The sequence below is a fragment of the Lagopus leucura genome, unplaced genomic scaffold (assembly GCF_019238085.1).
Source record: "Lagopus leucura isolate 7727_CA_CO unplaced genomic scaffold, USGS_WTPT01 Super-Scaffold_739, whole genome shotgun sequence".
Taxonomy (NCBI): Eukaryota; Metazoa; Chordata; class Aves; order Galliformes; family Phasianidae; genus Lagopus; species Lagopus leucura.
The window spans coordinates 7,411,747-7,425,990 of record NW_024962255.1 but is presented as its reverse complement, the minus strand read 5'-3'; the positions used below and the strand labels follow the sequence as shown (position 1 = coordinate 7,425,990).

General features: G+C 40.1%; 1 long non-coding RNA gene across 1 annotated transcript; it reads right to left on the bottom strand.

The window, feature by feature from the left end:
• Window positions 1-5,670: 5,670 nt before the first annotated feature.
• LOC122175255 lies at window positions 5,671-10,191 on the bottom strand. The gene is made up of 3 exons (XR_006177364.1): window positions 10,173-10,191; window positions 9,626-9,688; window positions 5,671-5,688 (listed from the first exon to the last, which is right to left on the bottom strand). It is a non-coding gene; the product is annotated as an uncharacterized LOC122175255 (long non-coding RNA).
• Window positions 10,192-14,244: the final 4,053 nt, after the last annotated feature.

Genomic DNA, 14,244 nt, shown 5'->3' with positions numbered 1-14,244 from the left:
TTCTGGTTTTGGACTCAGCAGGCAGGTTTTGAAAACAAATTATTGGACAATTGCAGTTAAGGACACAGTAGAGAGCAAGTGGCTGATTATAGTCACTACTGCCTTGTTTGCACTGCTACTGCTGTGATGATCCAATAGAAAAAACTTGTGCTTGCTGCTCAGGCAGGGAATTTGTTGCTTTAAAAGGTATATGCTTAGAGTTTAAATGTTCAGCTGAAGCAGGGGGGAGCAATGTGTCAGCTATGACACATTCTGTGAAATAGAGAGAGATGAGGGGTTAGAAATGCTCTGTGTGGCAGGGAGCAGCGGGTTAGGGGTTTTTGGCTCAGGTTTTTGTTACTCTGTGGACAACAGATAGCTACCAGCCTGCAGGCACAGTTAGCTGGGGAGCTGCTGGCTCTGACTGCTTTGTGCTTTTTTCCATCCCAAAGGAGATTCAGTGCAACAAAATACCACTGTAACCTCTCAGAGATAAGCACTGGACAGCCACATTGCTGTGACAGAAAAGAGTAGTCACACCATGGGGTATTGCAGGACCAACACATTTTGTTGTCTTTTTTTAATCAGTCTTTTTGTGTGGTTTCTTTTCTTGAAGATAAACATCCATGAGCTGTACTTGTTTGTCCTGCTCCAGGGCCATCTGTTCCTGCAGCCAGTACTGTATCTCTGCAGTTCATCTGGACAGGGCATTGACGCAGGCTGTGAGTGAACCCTCTCACTGCTACTAGTGGTTGCAGAGCTGTAGTCATTCCCATCTCAGTCATCATTTCACAATTGTGCTTGGAGGTGAGGCATAGAATGACTGTCAGCTGCAGGCAGGACATGTGCTGCCTGGGGGTATGGTACTACCAGCCTGGGTGCTGCCTGCAGGAGCAAGAGCAAGAGCTTGAAATTGGTCATTTCATAGGGTGGCAGTGCTGGAGGTATCCAGGCAGGTTTAGGGCCTCTCAGACAGCTGTAGCTATGGGCCCAGGTGGAGCATATCAGTGGTGATGGGATGCTGCTCAGCTGGCTGGACACCAGGAGGTAGTGATGATGGGGTTGCTGTTCTGGGGAAGGCTGTGCTGCTGGAAAAGTGACATCAGCCCCCTGTTCAGCCCATGGGCAGAGCATGAGAGAGGTCCCTGTGGCTGTGTGTGCAGGCCAGGATGGCAAGAAGGGCAGGAGGGAGCTGAAATGGTTTTGGGCTGTAATCTATACAACTGTTTCTCTTGCAGCTGTCTTCTGAGCCTTTTCCTTCACAAACACAAAGGGAGAGGGCCCTGTTTTTCACTTTCCCAGAGCATGTTCAAAACCCTGATTTTCTGGTACTGGAGGAAAGCCTAGCTGTTGCTGCCTGCTAGCTCCTGTACAACATCTGCCTGACAGGAGGACAAGGCAATAGCAGCACCATGCTTGCATAGTCCTCTCTTCCACCCCAGTGTCTTGACAGAAAATAACAGAGGGACTTTGAACAAAAGGAAATGTGACACACTTTGTTCCAAGCAGTCACCTTGACACTGCTGCTGTGTGCCAGAACTGGCTGTCCCTTCACACCTTGCACTGGGACACTGATACTAAATGGGCTTTGGGGGAAACTGGACTGTGGAATAGCATGTGAACCATGAAACAAAGAGATTAAATGCCCATTGGGGTGGCTAAATCTGCTAGCATCTTCTGTTGCAAAGCAAGGTAATTGACTGATACTCCAAGTGCTAAAAAACCCAGATCTGGAGCATGCTGAGATAGCAGTGTGAATATGAACCCTGCTTACTACAGGTTTGGCCATGTCCTCGCTGCACCTGGGTGTAATGGTGGTAGTGAATGTGCCCTAATGTGAAAGCAGGGTCCTCACATGTGTGCCCTGTTGATTCACTCCAGATGATTAGGAAAACCTTGGATCATAGGCAAGAAAACTTTAAATTGAAGCATTTCCAGAGAGCAGCACTGGACCTTGTGGAGAGGTAAGAGGGCTAAAAATCTGTATTATATTTAAGTGATACTCCCTCTACTAAGGAAGACGGACTTTCCATCTGTACTTAAACCACTGATTTGGTGTGCTGATGGAGTAATTCATTTTTGTAGCACCCTAGAAAGGAAGTTCCTTTACTCCGTTTATAATTTTGCGTGTTTATCATTTGTGTTTATTGTTTTCTATGTACCTGATTACAAAATTGACTAAATTTGTGTTAAGAATCTATCCCAGTTACTTTTAATTGCAACATTAACTGCTTTCTTTTGGCTTATTTCATAGGATTGAATTAATATCTGAAGGAATTATAATACTGTGTGTGTTGTTCTTAACAGCATCTATGACTTTATTTCTAAGATTGGATGGATCCTTGCTCATATGCTTACCAAGATGTTTGTGTAAGTGTTATATAAATGTATACCTATAATATGCATATGCTGTGGGCCACCTCAAAACATTTTACTGCTCCTGGCAGACAGAACAGACAGCAGGCAATATGAGTATTTGCAAATTTGCATTGGAAAAGCTGCTCAAAACTAAATATCAAACAGATGATGTATGGGTTTTCAGGAAGCTGTGCCATTGTGTATTAGGTGCCATGGAGACATCTCTTAATGGTAATACACCCGTGAACTTTTGCAATATGAGCCTGGAGGAAAGTGTTGGCTACAAAAAATTCTCTTCTGCTAGGAGTTAACTTCTACCTGGGACATGCTCGGGGTGAAACTGCTGATGAAGATGATACTTAGCAACTGTGCTGCGATAAGTTAATTACAGAGGAACAGCCTGATGGATGCAGTTTGTCTTGGCTGCGCTGCACAGACTTATAATAGGAAGAAAGGTGATGGTATCTTCCGAGCAGCACAGCTGAAATACTGCTATTCTCCAGGCTAATATGGGAGCAAGTGCCTCCCTTTCAGTTTGTGTAAGTGAACTTACGTCTGGCTTTGTGGGTCTCTCTCATGTCTTCTCTTGTTTTCTGAGAAAGATGCTCTTCTTTTCTCAACTCAGCTGTTGTATCTGAGACTTTTAGAGTAAAATATCATAGATATTTTTAATATAGAGTCTTTTTTTAACACGTCACAACTTATACAGAAAAAATGTTTAAAATACATTAATTTTTCTATGCTTTTTCTTTTTCTTTTTTTTTTTTTGTAGTAATCATTAGCTCTTTAGCATTAATAATATCATCTTCTAACCTTGCATATTATGTACTGAAAGAGCAGAATAAGGTTTAGTTTTTTCAGTTTGTGCACTTTTGCCATGGCAACAGAGCTGAACAGAAGCCAAGTCAACAGTGCCGCAAGCCAGAACTTGAAGGTGTACATTTTATAAGCTGCTTTTGCTGTAGCAATTCAGCTGCGAATCTGTGAGAAAGTCTTTCCTTTTTCCTTTTGTAGTGAAACATAGTAATAACAACACAATATATAATATTATATATCATATATTGTAAAATTATATAATATTATATATATAATATAATAACATAGTAATAACAACATTTAAGAAGGTTTTTTAATGTGTTAGGATGGCACTATTAAAACATAAAAATCAGAATCCCCCTTTAAAATGAAATGTGGGTGCTTGTTTAAATCTTCCTGATGCAGAACTGATACCAGCATGTAAGTCTGGAAGGTTTGGGTTTAGAATTCTGCTTTCTGTGCTGTGTGAAGCTTTGAATAAATGAGTCCTTTCCTGTGTGATAAAGCATGGCCTGCATGAAAGAAAATTGAGAACAAAATGCAGCATAGTGGATAATACCAAATCATAGAATCATAGAAAAGCTTGGGTTGGAAGGGACCCCAAGGATCATCAAGTTCCAACCCCCCTGCCATGTGTAAAGCCACCAACTTCCACATTTAATACTAGGCCAGGCTGCCCAGGTCCCCATCACAACTCACCTTGAACACCTCCAGGGACTTCATAAGGCAAAATGCAGAGGAATGGGTATGAGGAGGGAAGGAGAATAAGGAAGTGGGGGCATTTTCCCCTTTGCTAGGTCTGATACTGGTTGATTTCTACTTGTATTTTTCTGGGAAATTCAGAGGTCAGTCTGTGGACAGAGAAGTGTGCTGATAGCAGGTGCCTGCAGCAAACTTTGGGTTTGGTTGGGTACTGCTACAAACACGATGTGCTTTCACACATTAGGTGTGGTGTGTGTGGCTAAGAGTGTGTCAGCATATGTGCTGAGAATATGGGTTTCCATTAGCTAGGGTTTGTGGAAAGTTGCATTTTTTTGGATTTAATATGCTGAATGTAGGGGTTAAGTTTGCATTACTTAGGAGCAAGAGAACAGGAGGGAAGGGGACAATTGGTGCTTGAGGCTCCTGGCTTTGTGTATTTTGGTAGCTGAGGTAATGCTGCGTCTGCATTACACAGGAACTCAGTTTCCAAAGCAGAAGGTTTGATTGCCAGGGAGGCTGGTGTGGTTATAGCAATGCTCAGGAGTGTTCTCATGGAACAGCTGACATAAATAGCACATGTACCTTTCAGGGCTTCAGGTTAAGCTTCTGACTTGTGGCCACCTGGATTTGAATACAGAAGCAATGGGAGGCTTGTGGAACTCGGAACGACTGCTGCTGTGCCATGCTGCTCTTCTCATCAGCAGGCTGTGGTGAAGGCCCCGCCACTAGGACCTCCCAAGAGACCTACAGCTACTACTCACAGCCCTCTATGTTTTAAGTTTGCATGGTTGGATTTCTTGCTGAACTGTAGCGTTAGGTTGTGTCTATGTGCAGTTATAGGCATGTCTATGTGTGGAAACCACAATAAGCATTAGCTGAGCTCCTGGCTCTGCAGGGCTGAAAGCTCCATGCTGCTGCTCTCCAGGGCTCTTCAAACACCACCTGTATCTGGATTTTTATGGTTAAAGTGTTCACAGGTCCTATCTTAGCTCTAAAGAAGGAAGATATTAACAGTCTACAATGTTAGGAATGTGCAATGGAGGTAAAGCGTGCAAAGAGCCTCAACTGTGAGCTGGTGCAGTCTCACCTTGGGCACTGTGCACTGCAACATCAGAAGGATACAAGACTATTAGAGAGCTTCCAAAGGAAGGCTGTGAAGGTTAAAGATCTGTAAGGCAAGATGTATGAAGAGCAACAGAGTCCGTTTGTTTGCTCAACCCAGAGCAGAGGAGCTGAGGGGAGACCTCATGGCAGCTGCAGCTCCTCAAAGGCAGCGGAGGGGCAGCGCTGAGCTCTGCTCTCTGTGACAGTGACAGGGCCTGAAGGAACGGTGTGGAGCTGTGTCAGGGGAGGGGCAGGTTGAGTATCAGGAAGAAGTTTTGCACCAGAGGGCGGTGGGCATGGAAAAAGATTCCCAGAGCTGTGAACAGGGCCCCAGGATGGCCAGAGATCAGGGGGGTTTTAGATGATGATCTCAGAAATGGAGCTTGATTTTGGATGGTCCTTTGTGGAGCTTCAAGAGTTGGACTCAATGTTCCTTGTGGGTTCCTTTCAGTTCTGGATACTCCATGATTCTAATGAGCACAATAATTATAACTAAAATGTTAGACTCTTCAACCTTAAAATGAAGGAAAATCAACTACTTCTTCTATCTTGCCTGTTTTAATTCCCCAGAAATCATTATCTTCTATTCAAGTCAGGCACACAACAAGTAAAGTTTCACCAGACCCACAGTTCAGCAGAGAAAGAGCATTTGGTGTTCCTCTAGAAGCTCTCACAAAGAATGCAACGCAATGTGGAGTCCCCTCTCTTGTCACGCAGATGGTGGAGTATCTAGAAGTATTTGGTAAGTTAATGTTTTGTCTTCTCTGCTCTCTGAGAGCTGTTGTTATTTTTTTTTTTACATAAACTGTACATTTAAGCTGTAAATACTCAGCACTTCCATCATCTATTTCTATTATTGTGCTTTTTTAAAGAACTTTTTAAGATGCAGTTCTCACCACATAGGTATGATATATGACTCTTGCTTACTGCTTCATATTTCTTCTTGAGCAGGTCTGCAGCATGTTGGTATATTTCGAATCAGTGGTTCAGTGAATAAAATCAAGGAACTGAAGCAGAAGTACAATCAGGGAGAAGAAGTAGACCTCATTAATCATGGAGATGTTGATTCTGTGGCCAGCCTTCTGAAACTGTTTCTAAATGAACTGCCAGTGGCTGTTCTTCCAGACAACGTCTGTGCTGGCATGCTAAAAACTTTCCAAGGTACAGAATGGACATTTCTAAGCTTCCTTCTCCAAAAGATTCACTGCTTTACTAACTGCTGAGATACCATTTTTTAATCTAATCACCATAATATTATGTTTATTTATCTACTGCCTCACATCTCTCTTTCCAAAGCCAAATCTTCACTATTTCACATTTCCTTGTACAGCAACCTTTTTATTCCCTGTTCTGACGCAGTACTTTTTACCAATTTTCTTACCAACTTCCTTGAAGCAGTGGGTGGCATGGAATGGTGTGCAGTATTTTAATTGCAAAGCCAGAAGGAGTTGCTTAGAGCAATGCTGTCTAGTTCCCTGTTCCCACTGATAGTTCTTAATGTGTAAAATAAAATAAAACTCTACCATGGATGGTAGCTAATGCTTTCAGGCAATTACAGCAAGTGCTTTTCAGTGATAACCAGTTCAAGTTTTTGTGTACAAATAAGTGTGTTTTATGGGTTATACTGCAGGTTGCTCTTGTTCAAACTTCATCTGCTAATTCCAAGTTATATAAATACTTCAGAAAAAAGAAAAAAAAAACAAAAACCAAACCAACAGTGATGACAAAAAGAGACCACAGAAAATCACTTTCAGCAACTCTAAAAGATTGTGCTGAAAGATCTTTCTGTTTCCACAAATTTTTGCAATCATCATGTTTTGAGTACCCTGAATAATCTTGCTTGTTCTTTTTTTCCTCCTCCATTCCAACTCCTTTTCATTAATATGTTGAGCAACATGGGTCTTAATTTTTATGAAATGTATTTTTTAGGGTTACAATTGCCCTAAAGGATTGATTTGCTCTTCACAGTATTAAAGCTACACAGATGTTTCCTGGAGATCTACTGCAAATTTGGGCATCAGCTGACAGTTACTGAGCAGCACTGACATTTCAGTTCTAATATCCAGGAGACTTTACCACTCTAATTCTGAATTGCTGATCAAGCAGGGAGATAATTTTGCTTTGTAACATTTCTTTGAAGAATGGGAATCAAGGAAATGCTAAGTATCCACAATTTAGTTTTTTTGAGCATCTCGTGTAACTACACATGTATTTATAGAGCAAAATTGTTTTGAGATGGAGACCTACTAATTAGTCAGGAAATGGAGGTAAGTTGGGACTGAAGGGGTACTATTTCTTATACCTCTTAATGAGAGGCAAACAGCATGCGTCAGATCTCTGCGGAAAATCAAGGCTGATAATCTTATGTCCTCAAGGCAGCCTTAAGGATTCATGTACATGATTACTGTCTGTTACCAGCTTTACTAAAAAAGCAACAAGTACTAGCTTCTTCTATCCTAGCAGGAAGAATAGCATAAACAGTGCATATAAAACTTGTTATCTGGGAAATCTGTGAAAATAGTTACTAGAATTTAGTGTATAAATTCTTCATTTAGAATACATACTAAGAGTAAAGCACAGAACAAATATTTTAATGTCTCTGGTGAGGTTGTTATTACCAGGAATAACTATGAAATAACTTTTTTTTTTAATACAGAGCACAGGACCGACACTACAGAGTGCATAAAGAATCTGAGACAGTTAATTAGCTGCCTTCCCAAAACACATCAAAACCTTCTCCAGTTCCTGTCTGCATTCCTGTTAAAGGTAGCAACGTACAGTGCAGTGAATTGCATGACTCTGGAAAATTTAGCCATTGTGTTTGGACCTGCTCTTTTCAAGTGAGTACTACATGATCACACCTTAAAATAAGGCTTTCTATCATAACATATCCAATAGTAAGCATAGTGTTTTGAAAGTTAAATGTCTGTACAGAATATTATGGGCTAGTGTCTCTCCAAGATGCACAAGTAATTCATTGTATTCTTCGTCGAGAGAGTTTTGGATATATTGGTGCCACTGAATTGCATGTCAATACCTGAACAGTGGGCAGCTCTGCTTGCAAGCAGTAGGTGCTGAAGCTGCTGAAGGTGCATTTGAAATGGTAGAGGCCAGACACTAAACTGGGTGCTAAAAAAGAAAGGTGGGAGAGCATATGTCAGGTCAGTCAAGGTGGTAAGAAGCAGCAGCCTGGAATAGTCTGACAGTGCTGGGTTTCCCAGAGAAACTGAAATCTCAGCACTTCATCCAATCCTTCACATTGACACAGAAAAGTGATGAAGTGTTTATACTTGTTTCAAAATTTGTAAACCTTTGTTTCAGTGGATCAGTCATTCCAGCTTAGTGTGAATTACAGGCTAATGTCTACTTGCAAAATTTTTATTAATTATTGTCATTTTCTATACAGCAATAGAACTCTTGTGTTTTTTTCCTCCTACTTCTTAGTGTGGCAAATTTTTTAAAGGCAGATTTTTAAAAAGCATACTTGGTACCTATTTCACTGAATATATGTTAGAAAGTAATGACAATCTTTGTTTTGGGGAACTGTGCTCAGCATTTTCAGGGTGCTCCATGTCTTTTTCTCTGCTCTGAGAGCTTAATACAGGGTGTACAGCTTATAAACCCTTGCAAGTTAAAAAAAAAAAAAAACAGCTGGAGAGACTTATCTAGCAGTGTGTAGTGTGAGAGGGCTTATAGCATTCACTCTTACAAGAATAGTCTTCACCATGGAGCCTACTCCACGGGACTCCAGTGGAACAAAGCAGTTGTACAACAAAACCCCTTAATACCTGTGTACTGAAAGCTTATTAACTAATAAGTGTAGGCAAATGAGATTTGCTTCAAGTGTCTGGGCTAGTTGCATGATACTTAGAATAAGTAAAAAAGATTGATGCTAAAAAGCCTCCATCAAAAATCCAGACGTCACCCCATGCTAACTCAGCAAGGACTGCACTGACTGTCACACTTGTATCCTAAGGCACCTTTGCCATCACATTTAGCTTGTGTGCATGTAGACATAATGTTTTATTACTCTTTTCCCAAATTATTTGAATCTATGCCCACAGATTTCTTTATCTCTGCAGAAGAACCAAGTGGGTTCCATTTTTAATTGATAAACTCTTCCAGTTTTTAAGCATCCTAATCTATTTTGGGAGATCCTCAAGCTAGTTCCAATCATGCCTGTTTGTTTGGGTTTTTTTTAGAGTTCACTTAGTGCTAAACTAAATGTTTGTGGCAGTAATTTGTATGAGAAGCCTTAGAAATTATCAGCTTTGAGTTTCCCTGCCAGAGAGATTTGTTAAGCCAGCACAGCGTCTTAAATAGAAGTGTATCTACCCAATGAAAGTGAATGTTAATGCTTTTTATAGTCATTCTGATCTCACCAGCTCTGGGAGAGGTAAACCAGTAGGTCATTTTCTTTTTTGTGAAGTGTGTAGCTAGTGCTGTCCTTGAGAGCTACTTTATAGAATTGTGAAAAATCACCTTTCTGGTAATTGGGTGGGGAGGAGAGCCTTTCAACTGGCATTTTCTTTCAGTAAGATTGCTGTACTGCTTCCTGCTGAGTAGCCTGAGGCCTCCAAGATTCAGAGCAAACTGCTGTATTTTCCTGTACCAGATTAATTTCTAGGTAGTCAAGCATGGCACAAGGAATAAAGCCATACATTACCATTAAGTCTCTCAAAGAAGGACCTTTGCACGATTAGCTGCAACATCATTAAATGCTTGGCACCTAGGATACAGATAAACAGGAAAGTGAGACATACTGAGTGCTCCTTGCCATACTTTGAATATAGTTCTGCTTCAGAACATATAGCTTGTGGAAAATACAATTTTAATTCTAGTCTACAGAAACATACACCCCACGCTATTGTTGGAAATATCTTCCTGGATGTAACATTAACTATGGTTGTGACATTAATTTGTTGCAGGTATTAACTGTTCTTCACCTATACTGGTACTCTGCATTTTCAGTATAACAATGTCTTCCTGCTTTTATGTTGAGTTATTCATTATACTGTTCTGCTTTGGTTTTTGATCTGTTGATATTCAAGCATAAATTTGATTTTCAATTATTACCTGTCTAAATCTGTTGACAGTTTCATTATGGACACCTGTCATGTTCATAGTTCACTGTAGCAATTGGGCAAATCAGTATGATGGGAGGATCAGCATGATAGAAAGGTGCTATAAGGGAAGGGAAAAAGATTGCTTACCCATATCAGAAGATTCCAGGTTCACAGAGGAAAGCTCCACCAGAGAGAGTTTTCCGGGAAGAAATCTTCCCCTGTGGCAGTCAGCCCTTAAATGGATGTAAGAGGGGTGCAACCAGGCTCCATGCCTTCCAGTCACACAGCTGCATTGCCTTCACCTGTGCTCCCAGGGCTGACCAGGTCCTTTCTGCAGGTGCTCAATCAGCGCTTCAGGCTGTGACTCAACATTTCCTGTACGCTTCACTAAAGTGATGGAGTTTAGTATTTCAGTAATTGGACCATGGAGCAGTTACGGATTTTGAGACACAAAATTAGAGTATAAAACTTGTTGCTAATTACACCTTGCCAACCTAAACTGTGTATACCGAACAGCTATTAAGTACATTATCTCAACATAGAAATTACAAGCCTTAGCATAGGCGTTACATTGGAAGACTAGTTACAGGAACACAGAAAACTTACTACCTTGAATTTTAAATGCTAAAAAAAATCTCCATGTGAAAACTGGCTATTAAATATCACTTCTCTGATTTTAATCTGTTGCAACCCTTTACCTTAGTCCTGCTTGTTTTGAATATTTGACTGAAAACATTTTTACACTGGAATTATTCTCTATTATATTAGTGGCACATATACTTCTTGTCCCTGTTTGGTGTGATAGGACCAAAAGTGTCAATAAAAAAAGAAGGTATATATCAGAAAAAACGGTAACTGAGTAAAATATTCCAATTTTACTTTAGTCTCCATGAACCAGCTTCTGTTTTTTCCTTCCTGTGACACCATTCTCTTACATTTTGAGCCTTTTTTTGAGATTTTGAGGCATTTGTTTCTTGCTTTTTAAAACTTCAGCATTAAAATCTGCACAATGCAGCTATCGCGTCCTCACCTCCTTGTAGGTGAGGGAGCCAAAAAAGTAGCTCATAGGTCAAGAGTTACACTGGTTACTCCCTAGATTTTCTTTGCTGAGGCCCATTTTCTTTCAGTTTCCACCAGTGAATTCTTTCTGCTCATCCTCTGAACTATTCATTTCTATCGCTATTCATCCTTCTTGTGAGCTGTTTCGTGTCCTGTTAGCCTGCACAAGTGCTGAGAAGAGAGAATGTTGCTTTTCTTTTATCAGAGATTTGACCTGTATTACTTAGATTTCTGTGTGTACTTCGCTATGCCTCATCTTGCTAAAGAGATTTTTGCTAACTGCAGTTAGCAGTTCTTGGATGTGTGTGTAAGGATGCTAGCCAACTATCTGTTTGCATCTACTCATTTTGACTCATTCTTTCTGTAAATTTACAGCAAGTCTTACATGTAAGCTTCTGCCAGCAAGGAACCTTGGCAGGTCTCCTGAATAAAACCAAGGCAAAGCGTGTATGAGTTTTCTAGCTTGTGCTCTGTGGCAAAGCAACTTTGAAAGATTTAGGCTTTCTCAAGGAAAGCATTAATTGATTCCTGACAAATCAAGTTTTATTTCTCATTTTTAGAGTTCTTTTGTGTTTGATTTGTACTACAAAAGAGTTTTTGAGCTAAAGTGCAGCATGTGCTCCAGTAGCTATGCCCTTCCTAGGAACATATTCCTGGTCAGTGCAGAATGAACACAGCTCCTCTTGTCAGCCTGATGATTAGTTTCTGCTAGAAGCAGAAGTGTCTGAAGAGGCAGGAAGTGCTTGTTTTGCAGAACTAATTGAAACTGAATGTGGCTGCAGAGAAAACTAAAAATGTTCTTTCTATATTTGGAATCCTCATGTGTTGCCACCTGTGAATATCTGCAGATATCTGATATTTGGAGTTAGCAGTAGGGCCGCATTCTGAGTATTGCTTTGGTTTGTCTAAAGCTGACTTAGAATGGAGCACTCAGTAGTACTGTGTGAATGTGAGCCCCAGTAAATATGGAGAGAGCTGTTTGTGGAATGCTCCATGCTAACATAGTAAAGAGTTGGTAAATTAGAGAACAAATGTTTAATTCGATGAAAAAGAAGGCAGGGAACAGAAAAGATTCCTTGTAGCAACTGTGAATTGAGGGTATTAATGTTTGGGTAAAGTATGAGTAGTCTCATGAGGTTGCTGTGTGCTCTATTAACAAGCCTGAAAAAGAGGATTTTTATTTTTGTTTTGCTTTGTTTTTTGAGAAATTGATGAAGTTTTGAGAAAAAGAGGAATTCAAAAGGGAGAATTGTTAGCCAGTCCTGAAGAAAAAAGTGCTTGCTGATCAGGCGGTTTATCCAGTGCATCTAAGTTACATCTGCATGTAACTCTGCTTAAAACATTCTCCTTTAAAAGAAGCCCAAGCTCTTACAGAAACAACAGTAGGTAAAAGTAAAATGTGAAAACAAAAGCACTTGGACTGGACCTGGTCCATATATTCATACTTCAGAATTGCAAATGAATAAGGAACGTACCGATTTGGCAAACAGAAGACTGGTGTGTGCATTTCTCTTCTTTAGTCTCCAGAGTTTATGAATTTCTTGTTTAAATAATAATATCGTGCTGCGTAGAATTGAGTTGATGCAGCATAACTAGGGAAGCTGGATTAGGCAACAAATTTATATGCAAATGTCCTCCGAGCCTCCAGATAGGTCACGATGGGAATACACAGACCTTTCAGGGAATGAGATTACAATGCCACCTAATGAATCCCCAGATTTAAATTAAATTATTCCAACTTAGTCTACTTGTACGGATAGAACAAGTTAAACTACCACTTATTTAATAATAATAAAAAATCCCATGATGGACCATCTATTATTGGGAGCAGCTGGAAATTCTGCTACATGTGACCAAAGTCTATGAAATTACAAATTATTATAATGAAACACTGTCTTACTTACAATTTTCTTTTTTCCCCACAGGCTGTTCTCTTAATATTTGAGTCATCAAAATTCACCATCAGAAGCTGAAACAGCAAAACAGCTCTTTAAGCCCTTGTGCCTTTGAGTAGAGGCAGATTTTTGAGGCTTTTTTTTTTTTTTTTTGTCCTCTTCATCCTTGATTTTATGAACTTCACAGCTGAGAAACTGTCAGGCTCTAGCTATATTGTTGTACTGCATCAAAGATTCAGTGTGATGTGAGTAGCTGTAGCAAACTGAGACTCTATCACTGTGAGCTTTGCAGTATCGTGACCCCCAGCAAATGGAGATGACTCCCATCCCAACAATTACATATTAGGAAGGGGGCTGGAACACTTGTTTTATCCAGTTGTTCAACAGGCTGCATTCTGAATTGTTTGGGGTATTAGGGGTGCTTCCTGCATGACTTACCACTAGCCCCTGATCTCAGAGCTCTGAAACTTCATCTATCTGTTCTTCCCTTAGGATTCCCGTCAGTCCCTTGGCTTGTGAAGAACAAAGGCTTTACAATGGCCTCCTGCTGTATTTGCTTCAGCACTATGAGATGCTTTTTGTTGATGTGAACCCTTATTTCTCACCAAGACAAGCAGATGGCCTCCAGGTAAGAAAGTTACATGAACTGATTCAGCAAGGAAATGGAAATAATTTACTTTGTATGTAGTTTAGGTACTGACCACAGCTACTTGCGAGTACTGTGAATACTTATTCATCACATGCATAAGCTAGAGGGGAAACAGAAGTTAAAATTCTGATTTTTGAAAAAATGCAAATGTAATAGTATAAGAACTGAGTCAGGAATAGAATTCTAATGTTTTCCATTTTAAATATCTTAATGCAGAAATTTGTTAGATCAAAGCCACTGAATTTTTCCCCTGCTGAAACTCTTTATACCGTATTGCTATACATTGGTGAGTCAGGGGAGCAAAATACAGAAGAGTGAAACCCATTTCATCTTTCCATATTTTGCTGAACTGTCTGAGATTCTCCTTGGGCGACATGTTCTTCTTTAAAAGAATGTTAGTACTTTGATTTCTTGTTGGCCTCATTTGTCAAAAATCTCCTGGTGGAAGAACCTTGATAGACTATTGTTGCTTTAGGGGGGAAGGTCAATATAAGTTTAGCTTTCAGTTTGTGATGTCACATATCATTACTGCCTAATTTGAAATTGATTTTTTTAGAAAAAAAACTGGAGGGGCATGTAGTAGTAAGGCCTGCAGTCTCATACTACATACCATGAA